General features: G+C 40.7%; 9 non-coding genes across 9 annotated transcripts; 5 read left to right on the top strand and 4 right to left on the bottom strand.

Moving 5' to 3' along the window:
* Positions 1-185: 185 nt before the first annotated feature.
* LOC137555061 (U6 spliceosomal RNA) lies at positions 186-292 on the top strand. The gene has a single exon (XR_011027766.1). It is a non-coding gene; the product is annotated as a U6 spliceosomal RNA (small nuclear RNA).
* A 2,117-nt stretch (positions 293-2,409) lies between these two features.
* LOC137554770 (U1 spliceosomal RNA) lies at positions 2,410-2,573 on the bottom strand. The gene has a single exon (XR_011027514.1). It is a non-coding gene; the product is annotated as a U1 spliceosomal RNA (small nuclear RNA).
* Positions 2,574-4,133: 1,560 nt separating this feature from the next.
* Positions 4,134-4,240, top strand: LOC137555062 (U6 spliceosomal RNA). The gene has a single exon (XR_011027767.1). It is a non-coding gene; the product is annotated as a U6 spliceosomal RNA (small nuclear RNA).
* Positions 4,241-6,863: 2,623 nt separating this feature from the next.
* Positions 6,864-7,027, bottom strand: LOC137554771 (U1 spliceosomal RNA). The gene has a single exon (XR_011027515.1). It is a non-coding gene; the product is annotated as a U1 spliceosomal RNA (small nuclear RNA).
* Positions 7,028-8,587: 1,560 nt separating this feature from the next.
* On the top strand, positions 8,588-8,694 carry LOC137555063 (U6 spliceosomal RNA). Its single transcript, XR_011027768.1, has one exon. It is a non-coding gene; the product is annotated as a U6 spliceosomal RNA (small nuclear RNA).
* A 2,117-nt stretch (positions 8,695-10,811) lies between these two features.
* Positions 10,812-10,975, bottom strand: LOC137554772 (U1 spliceosomal RNA). The gene has a single exon (XR_011027516.1). It is a non-coding gene; the product is annotated as a U1 spliceosomal RNA (small nuclear RNA).
* A 1,559-nt stretch (positions 10,976-12,534) lies between these two features.
* LOC137555064 (U6 spliceosomal RNA) lies at positions 12,535-12,641 on the top strand. The gene has a single exon (XR_011027769.1). It is a non-coding gene; the product is annotated as a U6 spliceosomal RNA (small nuclear RNA).
* A 2,117-nt stretch (positions 12,642-14,758) lies between these two features.
* LOC137554773 (U1 spliceosomal RNA) lies at positions 14,759-14,922 on the bottom strand. Its single transcript, XR_011027517.1, has one exon. It is a non-coding gene; the product is annotated as a U1 spliceosomal RNA (small nuclear RNA).
* Positions 14,923-16,482: 1,560 nt separating this feature from the next.
* On the top strand, positions 16,483-16,589 carry LOC137555065 (U6 spliceosomal RNA). Its single transcript, XR_011027770.1, has one exon. It is a non-coding gene; the product is annotated as a U6 spliceosomal RNA (small nuclear RNA).
* Positions 16,590-17,826: the final 1,237 nt, after the last annotated feature.

Here is a 17,826-nt window from a genome sequence, read left to right on the forward strand (position 1 = left end):
TCTCTGCCAGGAAATTTGATTTCCAAGCCAAAATATTTAGCCCTGTCCTGTTTATTATTATTATTATAGCTTTCTGCAAGGTTCTCACGCTCCAAACTATAGGGGACTCTTGATTTTACTCTCCCTAACGTGCAGGTAGTATCAGGGCGCGGGGTATATATACTCTGGTGAAACAGCCCTTAGTTGTGCTCGCTTCGGCAGCACATATACTAAAATTGGAACGATACAGAGAAGATTAGCATGGCCCCTGCGCAAGGATGACACGCAAATTCGTGAAGCGTTCCATATTTTTAGGCATCTTCCTCTGGGCAAAACATTAACATTTTTATACGTCAGAACGCAGCTTTACGTGTCGGGTTCAAAGTGCTACATGTAAGTGCACCTGCTAAGCTTCTCTAAGCAATGGCATGCAAACCGAGTTCTGTGCTTCTTTGCAGATGTGCTTTCTTCCGGTCTCAAGTGGTAATGTCCCCTGGGTTTTCCTTTTTCCGCACTTAGGCCTTATTCACATTATAAATTGTTAGCGCAAGCGCTGAGTGCTTTTGTAAGTGCTTTTCCAAGTGTTTTCTGAGCGATTATCGATTTTTTTAGAAGCACTTTTCTAAGCGCTTTTGTAAATGCGATTTGAGCTTTTCTTCCTGCAGACAAACAGGTAGTGAACTCTTATGACCTGGAACGAAATAGCTGTAATTATTATGTGAAGAAAGGCACTCAGAAAATCGCTTTTCAAAGCCTTTTTTTCAAGTGCTTAGCGATTTTCCTATACCTTGTATTGAAGCCCAAACGCTCAGGAAATGGTGCAGGACCCGCGTTTGTGATTGTAAAGAAAGCTCATCGCTGATGTTAAAATGCCCACATAGGAAAACATTGCACAAGCGCTTTTAAAAATCACCAGTGCTTAAAAAAAATTAAAAAGCGCTCATAGGGCTTGATTCCCTAAAACGTGATAACTGCTATCACGGTCGCACTAGCGTTTTGGATTAATTAGATGATTAAAGTCTGACACTTTGAGCCTAGAATTGTGAACCTTTTCACAATATTCTAATGGTCTGAGATTTTGATTTTGGGGTTCTCATAAGCTGTAAGCCAAAATCATCAAATTTATAACAAATATAGGCTTGAAATGTCTGGCTTTGCATGTAATGAATCCATTTCATATATTATTTTCACCTATCACTGAAATACATTTACTTTTGCACAACATTATAAGTTTTCTAAATTTTACCTGTAAGATCTTCTTCAGAGCCCCCCATCCTTAGATAAAGCTATTTAAGCAATCTTTACTGATTTCTGAATTAAAGAAAAGGATTAATTTGAATTTACAGATGGAAAAGGAATATCAAACAATATTAATATCATATTAATAAGCAAACAACTTTCTCATTTTTTTTCCATCAGTTTTTATACATTTTTACCATATATCAATAAGAATGTATCAGTCAAAATTAAACATTTTCTAAACAGTTACCCCTTTTATCTCTACCAATAAACCCAGTGTATTCATATTAATTCAAATTATTGCTCCAGTAACTGCATATTTTTGGTAAGCTGTGCTTTAGTAGTATAGTAGTATCTGTTTTCTAGTGTTGTCCGGATCATGAACGATTCGGATCTTTGATCCGAATCTATTTTGTGAGTCGAATCATCCGAATCATCAAAATGGGTGATTCGGATTGCAAAAGGGGCGGGGCCAGGAGCGACACGCCCCCTCTCAGCGGGGTCCTGGAAGCAGAGCAGAGATGGATCGCTCTGTTGGAGGGGACTCGGGGAGCCAGCCTTGCAGGGACAGGTAGAGGGGACATGGGTGCCACTGCCAGATATGTGCAGAGCACACATACTAGCTGTAATGTGCTGCTCATTATAGGCTGTCTGTTCCGTAGTTGTGCACAGTGAACACATTGGAAACTTTTGGCTCAGCTCGGCACAGTTCAGTAACTTTGCAGGCACTGTGATTGCAGCGCAATATGATCCTCCTGCACTCGCTCTAAACAGCTGCACTTATCTTCTGGGAATGCTTTGGGGAATGCTTTCTTTCACTGTGCGACGTTTCCATTCAAGGTATACAGATGAACATGTAGGTGAAATATATGTAAAGCATATGATCGCAGCATGTGGGTATTGTGTGCAAACAAACATTTCTGCTCCCTGCTCTGTCCACTCCCTGCCCTCTGTCCATCTTCTCCCCTTCTCCTGTCCTGCTAGTCATTTCACCCCCGAATGCTTCCCTTGTAAAATGATCCGAGATTCGGATCAAAGATCCGGACCTATTCAATGATCCGATTCGAATCATCCGGATCATTGAAAAGATCCGAACTTCCCATCTCTACTGTTTTCCTCCCTTTATCTGATGACCAATAGCAGTTTCACAGTACTCAGATATTACCGAATCTATTATTAACCAGCATTGATCAGGGGAAAGCGCGAACGCAGTCCCCCACTACCACAAATTATGCAGTCGAGTTTCCCGCATTTGGGGAAATCGCAGGGGTCAACCCACTCGGAGTGCAATGGATGAGCCTCACCCTGGGAGAACCACCTTCGTGATCATGGTGTCTCCCCTGCCAGGTAAGTATGAGTTGGAATCGCACGGAGGGAGGATGCTGGGCTCAGCACTGCTTACACAACACAGGGGGACTTTATGATCTGAAATAAATTAATTTTATCCGCACGGCGATTTTACACAGTTCTCATCCTCATACAATGGAAAGTCCTGCTGCTCTAACAATAAATAAAATTTAACCGCAAACATAAAATCGGTGTGAACTGGAGTCTCTCCCAGACTGCACTGCAACAATCATCATATTTGAATAAAGTGACTTCACTCAGGCAGCCACTCCCAACTCCTTATAAGGAAGAGAGGCTGTTTTGTACTTCAATGGGGAGTGATCAGTGCTCAGTTCACTAAGCAGTTTAGACTAGTCTACTGATGGTTTTTAGTCTACTGATGGTTTGGTGTAAATCAGTTGCATCAAGAAGGAATTCACTAATAATTACCAAATGTCTTAAGCTCAACACACACCAAACAATCTTGGTTGTACAGATTTACCAAATCTATGTAGTATAAGGGCCAACAGATTGAAAATACCTTGAATGATTTATTGGATAAGCTCTTATACTACATGAAACTGGTAAGATTGAACAACCAAGATTGTATGGTGTGTGTTGAGCCTTAGACCTGGTCTAAAACATTTGGTAATTAGGTGGGTAAAGCAGAGGAAATGATCAAAAGATGCAATTGGCAAACGAGTAGCTATGACTGACAGCCTTCTCCTTTGATGAGCTCTCCTCTGCATACAATTAAACTCCTGCATAATTCATTCAAAAGGTTCCATCCTCACGTCGAAAATACCTCACAGAATGACTTTACCGACATAAATCATCTGGTCGAATCTCTGTCAGAAAAAGTGGGCGTGGTTACTCCTTGTTTGCTTTGTGAATTGCATCTTTTGATCATTTACCCTGCTTTACCGACCTAATTACCGAATGTTTTAGACCAGGTCTAAAAACAGGTCTAAAACATTACACCAAACCATCAGTATACTAGTCTAAACTGCTTAGTGAATTGAGGCCAATGTTGGAACAATGTTACCAACAGTTGGGCTTCGGTAAAACGGAGTACTTCTATCGTAGGTGTGAAAATGTTTATGAATTAGCACACAAAAGTCTAAATTAATGAATGCAGTATTTTCTCGACCAGATTTTTTACCGCACATGCTTTTATGAATGATAGCCTTTGAAATGGTTCCTGGGTTTTCTTTTTTCCGCACTTATAGTAATTCTTTATCCCCTACCGTTCTCTTGTCAAGTGAAGCACTTTTCTAGGCAGCCTGGGCTCCATGTCATTTCCTACAGTGGGTGTGAAGAGAGGAATCCCCACCCACTAGATTAGCATAATTTATTCACTTTCGGCTAGTACCCAAGATGCAATAGTGGTTGCAATATTGCTCTTCTCTGCCAGGAAATTTGATTTCCAAGCCAAAATATTTAGCCCTGTCCTGTTTATTATTATTATTATAGCTTTCTGCAAGGTTCTCACGCTCCAAACTATAGGGGACTCTTGATTTTACTCTCCCTAACGTGCAGGTAGTATCAGGGCGCGGGGTATATATACTCTGGTGAAACAGCCCTTAGTTGTGCTCGCTTCGGCAGCACATATACTAAAATTGGAACGATACAGAGAAGATTAGCATGGCCCCTGCGCAAGGATGACACGCAAATTCGTGAAGCGTTCCATATTTTTAGGCATCTTCCTCTGGGCAAAACATTAACATTTTTATACGTCAGAACGCAGCTTTACGTGTCGGGTTCAAAGTGCTACATGTAAGTGCACCTGCTAAGCTTCTCTAAGCAATGGCATGCAAACCGAGTTCTGTGCTTCTTTGCAGATGTGCTTTCTTCCGGTCTCAAGTGGTAATGTCCCCTGGGTTTTCCTTTTTCCGCACTTAGGCCTTATTCACATTATAAATTGTTAGCGCAAGCGCTGAGTGCTTTTGTAAGTGCTTTTCCAAGTGTTTTCTGAGCGATTATCGATTTTTTTAGAAGCACTTTTCTAAGCGCTTTTGTAAATGCGATTTGAGCTTTTCTTCCTGCAGACAAACAGGTAGTGAACTCTTATGACCTGGAACGAAATAGCTGTAATTATTATGTGAAGAAAGGCACTCAGAAAATCGCTTTTCAAAGCCTTTTTTTCAAGTGCTTAGCGATTTTCCTATACCTTGGGTATCATTCATAAAGCATTTCCGCATGCGGAAATGCTAAAAACAGCTGACTTTACCGACCACTCGGCAAAGTCAGCATTCATAAAGGCTCTTTCCGCATGAAAAAAAGACATACCGAGCAGAGTGATAAATCACCGCCTTGTGCGGTGATTAACGGAACAAATGTAGCAAAATGTTAATTCATAAAGAATACCGCCAGCGGTGTCAGGTCGGAAAGTCCCGCTCCCTCTGATGTGGCGATACCAATGCAAGTGAATGGAGACACACAGACCTCCCAGGCAGCTGCAGCAGAGCGGAACACGGAGAAATGTATCAACTCGGCAGCTTCCCTGTCTCCGCCTGCCTAACGCCTGCCTACCGCCAGCCTAGTTCGGGGAATCTCCGCACTGCCACCGCACCTACACACTTCTTTATGAATGCCCACCCAGAAGTCTAAAGTACCGGTTGCGGAGAAGAACGGTGTTTTCCCACACTACCGACAGCCTCTTTATGAATGATACCCCTTGTATTGAAGCCCAAACGCTCAGGAAATGGTGCAGGACCCGCGTTTGTGATTGTAAAGAAAGCTCATCGCTGATGTTAAAATGCCCACATAGGAAAACATTGCACAAGCGCTTTTAAAAATCACCAGTGCTTAAAAAAAATTAAAAAGCGCTCATAGGGCTTGATTCCCTAAAACGTGATAACTGCTATCACGGTCGCACTAGCGTTTTGGATTAATTAGATGATTAAAGTCTGACACTTTGAGCCTAGAATTGTGAACCTTTTCACAATATTCTAATGGTCTGAGATTTTGATTTTGGGGTTCTCATAAGCTGTAAGCCAAAATCATCAAATTTATAACAAATATAGGCTTGAAATGTCTGGCTTTGCATGTAATGAATCCATTTCATATATTATTTTCACCTATCACTGAAATACATTTACTTTTGCACAACATTATAAGTTTTCTAAATTTTACCTGTAAGATCTTCTTCAGAGCCCCCCATCCTTAGATAAAGCTATTTAAGCAATCTTTACTGATTTCTGAATTAAAGAAAAGGATTAATTTGAATTTACAGATGGAAAAGGAATATCAAACAATATTAATATCATATTAATAAGCAAACAACTTTCTCATTTTTTTTCCATCAGTTTTTATACATTTTTACCATATATCAATAAGAATGTATCAGTCAAAATTAAACATTTTCTAAACAGTTACCCCTTTTATCTCTACCAATAAACCCAGTGTATTCATATTAATTCAAATTATTGCTCCAGTAACTGCATATTTTTGGTAAGCTGTGCTTTAGTAGTATAGTAGTATCTGTTTTCTAGTGTTGTCCGGATCATGAACGATTCGGATCTTTGATCCGAATCTATTTTGTGAGTCGAATCATCCGAATCATCAAAATGGGTGATTCGGATTGCAAAAGGGGCGGGGCCAGGAGCGACACGCCCCCTCTCAGCGGGGTCCTGGAAGCAGAGCAGAGATGGATCGCTCTGTTGGAGGGGACTCGGGGAGCCAGCCTTGCAGGGACAGGTAGAGGGGACATGGGTGCCACTGCCAGATATGTGCAGAGCACACATACTAGCTGTAATGTGCTGCTCATTATAGGCTGTCTGTTCCGTAGTTGTGCACAGTGAACACATTGGAAACTTTTGGCTCAGCTCGGCACAGTTCAGTAACTTTGCAGGCACTGTGATTGCAGCGCAATATGATCCTCCTGCACTCGCTCTAAACAGCTGCACTTATCTTCTGGGAATGCTTTGGGGAATGCTTTCTTTCACTGTGCGACGTTTCCATTCAAGGTATACAGATGAACATGTAGGTGAAATATATGTAAAGCATATGATCGCAGCATGTGGGTATTGTGTGCAAACAAACATTTCTGCTCCCTGCTCTGTCCACTCCCTGCCCTCTGTCCATCTTCTCCCCTTCTCCTGTCCTGCTAGTCATTTCACCCCCGAATGCTTCCCTTGTAAAATGATCCGAGATTCGGATCAAAGATCCGGACCTATTCAATGATCCGATTCGAATCATCCGGATCATTGAAAAGATCCGAACTTCCCATCTCTACTGTTTTCCTCCCTTTATCTGATGACCAATAGCAGTTTCACAGTACTCAGATATTACCGAATCTATTATTAACCAGCATTGATCAGGGGAAAGCGCGAACGCAGTCCCCCACTACCACAAATTATGCAGTCGAGTTTCCCGCATTTGGGGAAATCGCAGGGGTCAACCCACTCGGAGTGCAATGGATGAGCCTCACCCTGGGAGAACCACCTTCGTGATCATGGTGTCTCCCCTGCCAGGTAAGTATGAGTTGGAATCGCACGGAGGGAGGATGCTGGGCTCAGCACTGCTTACACAACACAGGGGGACTTTATGATCTGAAATAAATTAATTTTATCCGCACGGCGATTTTACACAGTTCTCATCCTCATACAATGGAAAGTCCTGCTGCTCTAACAATAAATAAAATTTAACCGCAAACATAAAATCGGTGTGAACTGGAGTCTCTCCCAGACTGCACTGCAACAATCATCATATTTGAATAAAGTGACTTCACTCAGGCAGCCACTCCCAACTCCTTATAAGGAAGAGAGGCTGTTTTGTACTTCAATGGGGAGTGATCAGTGCTCAGTTCACTAAGCAGTTTAGACTAGTCTACTGATGGTTTTTAGTCTACTGATGGTTTGGTGTAAATCAGTTGCATCAAGAAGGAATTCACTAATAATTACCAAATGTCTTAAGCTCAACACACACCAAACAATCTTGGTTGTACAGATTTACCAAATCTATGTAGTATAAGGGCCAACAGATTGAAAATACCTTGAATGATTTATTGGATAAGCTCTTATACTACATGAAACTGGTAAGATTGAACAACCAAGATTGTATGGTGTGTGTTGAGCCTTAGACCTGGTCTAAAACATTTGGTAATTAGGTGGGTAAAGCAGAGGAAATGATCAAAAGATGCAATTGGCAAACGAGTAGCTATGACTGACAGCCTTCTCCTTTGATGAGCTCTCCTCTGCATACAATTAAACTCCTGCATAATTCATTCAAAAGGTTCCATCCTCACGTCGAAAATACCTCACAGAATGACTTTACCGACATAAATCATCTGGTCGAATCTCTGTCAGAAAAAGTGGGCGTGGTTACTCCTTGTTTGCTTTGTGAATTGCATCTTTTGATCATTTACCCTGCTTTACCGACCTAATTACCGAATGTTTTAGACCAGGTCTAAAAACAGGTCTAAAACATTACACCAAACCATCAGTATACTAGTCTAAACTGCTTAGTGAATTGAGGCCAATGTTGGAACAATGTTACCAACAGTTGGGCTTCGGTAAAACGGAGTACTTCTATCGTAGGTGTGAAAATGTTTATGAATTAGCACACAAAAGTCTAAATTAATGAATGCAGTATTTTCTCGACCAGATTTTTTACCGCACATGCTTTTATGAATGATAGCCTTTGAAATGGTTCCTGGGTTTTCTTTTTTCCGCACTTATAGTAATTCTTTATCCCCTACCGTTCTCTTGTCAAGTGAAGCACTTTTCTAGGCAGCCTGGGCTCCATGTCATTTCCTACAGTGGGTGTGAAGAGAGGAATCCCCACCCACTAGATTAGCATAATTTATTCACTTTCGGCTAGTACCCAAGATGCAATAGTGGTTGCAATATTGCTCTTCTCTGCCAGGAAATTTGATTTCCAAGCCAAAATATTTAGCCCTGTCCTGTTTATTATTATTATTATAGCTTTCTGCAAGGTTCTCACGCTCCAAACTATAGGGGACTCTTGATTTTACTCTCCCTAACGTGCAGGTAGTATCAGGGCGCGGGGTATATATACTCTGGTGAAACAGCCCTTAGTTGTGCTCGCTTCGGCAGCACATATACTAAAATTGGAACGATACAGAGAAGATTAGCATGGCCCCTGCGCAAGGATGACACGCAAATTCGTGAAGCGTTCCATATTTTTAGGCATCTTCCTCTGGGCAAAACATTAACATTTTTATACGTCAGAACGCAGCTTTACGTGTCGGGTTCAAAGTGCTACATGTAAGTGCACCTGCTAAGCTTCTCTAAGCAATGGCATGCAAACCGAGTTCTGTGCTTCTTTGCAGATGTGCTTTCTTCCGGTCTCAAGTGGTAATGTCCCCTGGGTTTTCCTTTTTCCGCACTTAGGCCTTATTCACATTATAAATTGTTAGCGCAAGCGCTGAGTGCTTTTGTAAGTGCTTTTCCAAGTGTTTTCTGAGCGATTATCGATTTTTTTAGAAGCACTTTTCTAAGCGCTTTTGTAAATGCGATTTGAGCTTTTCTTCCTGCAGACAAACAGGTAGTGAACTCTTATGACCTGGAACGAAATAGCTGTAATTATTATGTGAAGAAAGGCACTCAGAAAATCGCTTTTCAAAGCCTTTTTTTCAAGTGCTTAGCGATTTTCCTATACCTTGTATTGAAGCCCAAACGCTCAGGAAATGGTGCAGGACCCGCGTTTGTGATTGTAAAGAAAGCTCATCGCTGATGTTAAAATGCCCACATAGGAAAACATTGCACAAGCGCTTTTAAAAATCACCAGTGCTTAAAAAAAATTAAAAAGCGCTCATAGGGCTTGATTCCCTAAAACGTGATAACTGCTATCACGGTCGCACTAGCGTTTTGGATTAATTAGATGATTAAAGTCTGACACTTTGAGCCTAGAATTGTGAACCTTTTCACAATATTCTAATGGTCTGAGATTTTGATTTTGGGGTTCTCATAAGCTGTAAGCCAAAATCATCAAATTTATAACAAATATAGGCTTGAAATGTCTGGCTTTGCATGTAATGAATCCATTTCATATATTATTTTCACCTATCACTGAAATACATTTACTTTTGCACAACATTATAAGTTTTCTAAATTTTACCTGTAAGATCTTCTTCAGAGCCCCCCATCCTTAGATAAAGCTATTTAAGCAATCTTTACTGATTTCTGAATTAAAGAAAAGGATTAATTTGAATTTACAGATGGAAAAGGAATATCAAACAATATTAATATCATATTAATAAGCAAACAACTTTCTCATTTTTTTTCCATCAGTTTTTATACATTTTTACCATATATCAATAAGAATGTATCAGTCAAAATTAAACATTTTCTAAACAGTTACCCCTTTTATCTCTACCAATAAACCCAGTGTATTCATATTAATTCAAATTATTGCTCCAGTAACTGCATATTTTTGGTAAGCTGTGCTTTAGTAGTATAGTAGTATCTGTTTTCTAGTGTTGTCCGGATCATGAACGATTCGGATCTTTGATCCGAATCTATTTTGTGAGTCGAATCATCCGAATCATCAAAATGGGTGATTCGGATTGCAAAAGGGGCGGGGCCAGGAGCGACACGCCCCCTCTCAGCGGGGTCCTGGAAGCAGAGCAGAGATGGATCGCTCTGTTGGAGGGGACTCGGGGAGCCAGCCTTGCAGGGACAGGTAGAGGGGACATGGGTGCCACTGCCAGATATGTGCAGAGCACACATACTAGCTGTAATGTGCTGCTCATTATAGGCTGTCTGTTCCGTAGTTGTGCACAGTGAACACATTGGAAACTTTTGGCTCAGCTCGGCACAGTTCAGTAACTTTGCAGGCACTGTGATTGCAGCGCAATATGATCCTCCTGCACTCGCTCTAAACAGCTGCACTTATCTTCTGGGAATGCTTTGGGGAATGCTTTCTTTCACTGTGCGACGTTTCCATTCAAGGTATACAGATGAACATGTAGGTGAAATATATGTAAAGCATATGATCGCAGCATGTGGGTATTGTGTGCAAACAAACATTTCTGCTCCCTGCTCTGTCCACTCCCTGCCCTCTGTCCATCTTCTCCCCTTCTCCTGTCCTGCTAGTCATTTCACCCCCGAATGCTTCCCTTGTAAAATGATCCGAGATTCGGATCAAAGATCCGGACCTATTCAATGATCCGATTCGAATCATCCGGATCATTGAAAAGATCCGAACTTCCCATCTCTACTGTTTTCCTCCCTTTATCTGATGACCAATAGCAGTTTCACAGTACTCAGATATTACCGAATCTATTATTAACCAGCATTGATCAGGGGAAAGCGCGAACGCAGTCCCCCACTACCACAAATTATGCAGTCGAGTTTCCCGCATTTGGGGAAATCGCAGGGGTCAACCCACTCGGAGTGCAATGGATGAGCCTCACCCTGGGAGAACCACCTTCGTGATCATGGTGTCTCCCCTGCCAGGTAAGTATGAGTTGTATCGCACGGAGGGAGGATGCTGGGCTCAGCACTGCTTACACAACACAGGGGGACTTTATGATCTGAAATAAATTAATTTTATCCGCACGGCGATTTTACACAGTTCTCATCCTCATACAATGGAAAGTCCTGCTGCTCTAACAATAAATAAAATTTAACCGCAAACATAAAATCGGTGTGAACTGGAGTCTCTCCCAGACTGCACTGCAACAATCATCATATTTGAATAAAGTGACTTCACTCAGGCAGCCACTCCCAACTCCTTATAAGGAAGAGAGGCTGTTTTGTACTTCAATGGGGAGTGATCAGTGCTCAGTTCACTAAGCAGTTTAGACTAGTCTACTGATGGTTTTTAGTCTACTGATGGTTTGGTGTAAATCAGTTGCATCAAGAAGGAATTCACTAATAATTACCAAATGTCTTAAGCTCAACACACACCAAACAATCTTGGTTGTACAGATTTACCAATTCTATGTAGTATAAGGGCCAACAGATTGAAAATACCTTGAATGATTTATTGGATAAGCTCTTATACTACATGAAACTGGTAAGATTGAACAACCAAGATTGTATGGTGTGTGTTGAGCCTTAGACCTGGTCTAAAACATTTGGTAATTAGGTGGGTAAAGCAGAGGAAATGATCAAAAGATGCAATTGGCAAACGAGTAGCTATGACTGACAGCCTTCTCCTTTGATGAGCTCTCCTCTGCATACAATTAAACTCCTGCATAATTCATTCAAAAGGTTCCATCCTCACGTCGAAAATACCTCACAGAATGACTTTACCGACATAAATCATCTGGTCGAATCTCTGTCAGAAAAAGTGGGCGTGGTTACTCCTTGTTTGCTTTGTGAATTGCATCTTTTGATCATTTACCCTGCTTTACCGACCTAATTACCGAATGTTTTAGACCAGGTCTAAAAACAGGTCTAAAACATTACACCAAACCATCAGTATACTAGTCTAAACTGCTTAGTGAATTGAGGCCAATGTTGGAACAATGTTACCAACAGTTGGGCTTCGGTAAAACGGAGTACTTCTATCGTAGGTGTGAAAATGTTTATGAATTAGCACACAAAAGTCTAAATTAATGAATGCAGTATTTTCTCGACCAGATTTTTTACCGCACATGCTTTTATGAATGATAGCCTTTGAAATGGTTCCTGGGTTTTCTTTTTTCCGCACTTATAGTAATTCTTTATCCCCTACCGTTCTCTTGTCAAGTGAAGCACTTTTCTAGGCAGCCTGGGCTCCATGTCATTTCCTACAGTGGGTGTGAAGAGAGGAATCCCCACCCACTAGATTAGCATAATTTATTCACTTTCGGCTAGTACCCAAGATGCAATAGTGGTTGCAATATTGCTCTTCTCTGCCAGGAAATTTGATTTCCAAGCCAAAATATTTAGCCCTGTCCTGTTTATTATTATTATTATAGCTTTCTGCAAGGTTCTCACGCTCCAAACTATAGGGGACTCTTGATTTTACTCTCCCTAACGTGCAGGTAGTATCAGGGCGCGGGGTATATATACTCTGGTGAAACAGCCCTTAGTTGTGCTCGCTTCGGCAGCACATATACTAAAATTGGAACGATACAGAGAAGATTAGCATGGCCCCTGCGCAAGGATGACACGCAAATTCGTGAAGCGTTCCATATTTTTAGGCATCTTCCTCTGGGCAAAACATTAACATTTTTATACGTCAGAACGCAGCTTTACGTGTCGGGTTCAAAGTGCTACATGTAAGTGCACCTGCTAAGCTTCTCTAAGCAATGGCATGCAAACCGAGTTCTGTGCTTCTTTGCAGATGTGCTTTCTTCCGGTCTCAAGTGGTAATGTCCCCTGGGTTTTCCTTTTTCCGCACTTAGGCCTTATTCACATTATAAATTGTTAGCGCAAGCGCTGAGTGCTTTTGTAAGTGCTTTTCCAAGTGTTTTCTGAGCGATTATCGATTTTTTTAGAAGCACTTTTCTAAGCGCTTTTGTAAATGCGATTTGAGCTTTTCTTCCTGCAGACAAACAGGTAGTGAACTCTTATGACCTGGAACGAAATAGCTGTAATTATTATGTGAAGAAAGGCACTCAGAAAATCGCTTTTCAAAGCCTTTTTTTCAAGTGCTTAGCGATTTTCCTATACCTTGTATTGAAGCCCAAACGCTCAGGAAATGGTGCAGGACCCGCGTTTGTGATTGTAAAGAAAGCTCATCGCTGATGTTAAAATGCCCACATAGGAAAACATTGCACAAGCGCTTTTAAAAATCACCAGTGCTTAAAAAAAATTAAAAAGCGCTCATAGGGCTTGATTCCCTAAAACGTGATAACTGCTATCACGGTCGCACTAGCGTTTTGGATTAATTAGATGATTAAAGTCTGACACTTTGAGCCTAGAATTGTGAACCTTTTCACAATATTCTAATGGTCTGAGATTTTGATTTTGGGGTTCTCATAAGCTGTAAGCCAAAATCATCAAATTTATAACAAATATAGGCTTGAAATGTCTGGCTTTGCATGTAATGAATCCATTTCATATATTATTTTCACCTATCACTGAAATACATTTACTTTTGCACAACATTATAAGTTTTCTAAATTTTACCTGTAAGATCTTCTTCAGAGCCCCCCATCCTTAGATAAAGCTATTTAAGCAATCTTTACTGATTTCTGAATTAAAGAAAAGGATTAATTTGAATTTACAGATGGAAAAGGAATATCAAACAATATTAATATCATATTAATAAGCAAACAACTTTCTCATTTTTTTTCCATCAGTTTTTATACATTTTTACCATATATCAATAAGAATGTATCAGTCAAAATTAAACATTTTCTAAACAGTTACCCCTTTTATCTCTACCAATAAACCCAGTGTATTCATATTAATTCAAATTATTGCTCCAGTAACTGCATATTTTTGGTAAGCTGTGCTTTAGTAGTATAGTAGTATCTGTTTTCTAGTGTTGTCCGGATCATGAACGATTCGGATCTTTGATCCGAATCTATTTTGTGAGTCGAATCATCCGAATCATCAAAATGGGTGATTCGGATTGCAAAAGGGGCGGGGCCAGGAGCGACACGCCCCCTCTCAGCGGGGTCCTGGAAGCAGAGCAGAGATGGATCGCTCTGTTGGAGGGGACTCGGGGAGCCAGCCTTGCAGGGACAGGTAGAGGGGACATGGGTGCCACTGCCAGATATGTGCAGAGCACACATACTAGCTGTAATGTGCTGCTCATTATAGGCTGTCTGTTCCGTAGTTGTGCACAGTGAACACATTGGAAACTTTTGGCTCAGCTCGGCACAGTTCAGTAACTTTGCAGGCACTGTGATTGCAGCGCAATATGATCCTCCTGCACTCGCTCTAAACAGCTGCACTTATCTTCTGGGAATGCTTTGGGGAATGCTTTCTTTCACTGTGCGACGTTTCCATTCAAGGTATACAGATGAACATGTAGGTGAAATATATGTAAAGCATATGATCGCAGCATGTGGGTATTGTGTGCAAACAAACATTTCTGCTCCCTGCTCTGTCCACTCCCTGCCCTCTGTCCATCTTCTCCCCTTCTCCTGTCCTGCTAGTCATTTCACCCCCGAATGCTTCCCTTGTAAAATGATCCGAGATTCGGATCAAAGATCCGGACCTATTCAATGATCCGATTCGAATCATCCGGATCATTGAAAAGATCCGAACTTCCCATCTCTACTGTTTTCCTCCCTTTATCTGATGACCAATAGCAGTTTCACAGTACTCAGATATTACCGAATCTATTATTAACCAGCATTGATCAGGGGAAAGCGCGAACGCAGTCCCCCACTACCACAAATTATGCAGTCGAGTTTCCCGCATTTGGGGAAATCGCAGGGGTCAACCCACTCGGAGTGCAATGGATGAGCCTCACCCTGGGAGAACCACCTTCGTGATCATGGTGTCTCCCCTGCCAGGTAAGTATGAGTTGGAATCGCACGGAGGGAGGATGCTGGGCTCAGCACTGCTTACACAACACAGGGGGACTTTATGATCTGAAATAAATTAATTTTATCCGCACGGCGATTTTACACAGTTCTCATCCTCATACAATGGAAAGTCCTGCTGCTCTAACAATAAATAAAATTTAACCGCAAACATAAAATCGGTGTGAACTGGAGTCTCTCCCAGACTGCACTGCAACAATCATCATATTTGAATAAAGTGACTTCACTCAGGCAGCCACTCCCAACTCCTTATAAGGAAGAGAGGCTGTTTTGTACTTCAATGGGGAGTGATCAGTGCTCAGTTCACTAAGCAGTTTAGACTAGTCTACTGATGGTTTTTAGTCTACTGATGGTTTGGTGTAAATCAGTTGCATCAAGAAGGAATTCACTAATAATTACCAAATGTCTTAAGCTCAACACACACCAAACAATCTTGGTTGTACAGATTTACCAAATCTATGTAGTATAAGGGCCAACAGATTGAAAATACCTTGAATGATTTATTGGATAAGCTCTTATACTACATGAAACTGGTAAGATTGAACAACCAAGATTGTATGGTGTGTGTTGAGCCTTAGACCTGGTCTAAAACATTTGGTAATTAGGTGGGTAAAGCAGAGGAAATGATCAAAAGATGCAATTGGCAAACGAGTAGCTATGACTGACAGCCTTCTCCTTTGATGAGCTCTCCTCTGCATACAATTAAACTCCTGCATAATTCATTCAAAAGGTTCCATCCTCACGTCGAAAATACCTCACAGAATGACTTTACCGACATAAATCATCTGGTCGAATCTCTGTCAGAAAAAGTGGGCGTGGTTACTCCTTGTTTGCTTTGTGAATTGCATCTTTTGATCATTTACCCTGCTTTACCGACCTAATTACCGAATGTTTTAGACCAGGTCTAAAAACAGGTCTAAAACATTACACCAAACCATCAGTATACTAGTCTAAACTGCTTAGTGAATTGAGGCCAATGTTGGAACAATGTTACCAACAGTTGGGCTTCGGTAAAACGGAGTACTTCTATCGTAGGTGTGAAAATGTTTATGAATTAGCACACAAAAGTCTAAATTAATGAATGCAGTATTTTCTCGACCAGATTTTTTACCGCACATGCTTTTATGAATGATAGCCTTTGAAATGGTTCCTGGGTTTTCTTTTTTCCGCACTTAGAGTAATTCTTTATCCCCTACCGTTCTCTTGTCAAGTGAAGCACTTTTCTAGGCAGCCTGGGCTCCATGTCATTTCCTACAGTGGGTGTGAAGAGAGGAATCCCCACCCACTAGATTAGCATAATTTATTCACTTTCGGCTAGTACCCAAGATGCAATAGTGGTTGCAATATTGCTCTTCTCTGCCAGGAAATTTGATTTCCAAGCCAAAATATTTAGCCCTGTCCTGTTTATTATTATTATTATAGCTTTCTGCAAGGTTCTCACGCTCCAAACTATAGGGGACTCTTGATTTTACTCTCCCTAACGTGCAGGTAGTATCAGGGCGCGGGGTATATATACTCTGGTGAAACAGCCCTTAGTTGTGCTCGCTTCGGCAGCACATATACTAAAATTGGAACGATACAGAGAAGATTAGCATGGCCCCTGCGCAAGGATGACACGCAAATTCGTGAAGCGTTCCATATTTTTAGGCATCTTCCTCTGGGCAAAACATTAACATTTTTATACGTCAGAACGCAGCTTTACGTGTCGGGTTCAAAGTGCTACATGTAAGTGCACCTGCTAAGCTTCTCTAAGCAATGGCATGCAAACCGAGTTCTGTGCTTCTTTGCAGATGTGCTTTCTTCCGGTCTCAAGTGGTAATGTCCCCTGGGTTTTCCTTTTTCCGCACTTAGGCCTTATTCACATTATAAATTGTTAGCGCAAGCGCTGAGTGCTTTTGTAAGTGCTTTTCCAAGTGTTTTCTGAGCGATTATCGATTTTTTTAGAAGCACTTTTCTAAGCGCTTTTGTAAATGCGATTTGAGCTTTTCTTCCTGCAGACAAACAGGTAGTGAACTCTTATGACCTGGAACGAAATAGCTGTAATTATTATGTGAAGAAAGGCACTCAGAAAATCGCTTTTCAAAGCCTTTTTTTCAAGTGCTTAGCGATTTTCCTATACCTTGTATTGAAGCCCAAACGCTCAGGAAATGGTGCAGGACCCGCGTTTGTGATTGTAAAGAAAGCTCATCGCTGATGTTAAAATGCCCACATAGGAAAACATTGCACAAGCGCTTTTAAAAATCACCAGTGCTTAAAAAAAATTAAAAAGCGCTCATAGGGCTTGATTCCCTAAAACGTGATAACTGCTATCACGGTCGCACTAGCGTTTTGGATTAATTAGATGATTAAAGTCTGACACTTTGAGCCTAGAATTGTGAACCTTTTCACAATATTCTAATGGTCTGAGATTTTGATTTTGGGGTTCTCATAAGCTGTAAGCCAAAATCATCAAATTTATAACAAATATAGGCTTGAAATGTCTGGCTTTGCATGTAATGAATCCATTTCATATATTATTTTCACCTATCACTGAAATACATTTACTTTTGCACAACATTATAAGTTTTCTAAATTTTACCTGTAAGATCTTCTTCAGAGCCCCCCATCCTTAGATAAAGCTATTTAAGCAATCTTTACTGATTTCTGAATTAAAGAAAAGGATTAATTTGAATTTACAGATGGAAAAGGAATATCAAACAATATTAATATCATATTAATAAGCAAACAACTTTCTCATTTTTTTTCCATCAGTTTTTATACATTTTTACCATATATCAATAAGAATGTATCAGTCAAAATTAAACATTTTCTAAACAGTTACCCCTTTTATCTCTACCAATAAACCCAGTGTATTCATATTAATTCAAATTATTGCTCCAGTA

Source organism: Hyperolius riggenbachi, chromosome 2 (genome assembly GCF_040937935.1).
Source record: "Hyperolius riggenbachi isolate aHypRig1 chromosome 2, aHypRig1.pri, whole genome shotgun sequence".
Classification (NCBI taxonomy): Eukaryota; Metazoa; Chordata; class Amphibia; order Anura; family Hyperoliidae; genus Hyperolius; species Hyperolius riggenbachi.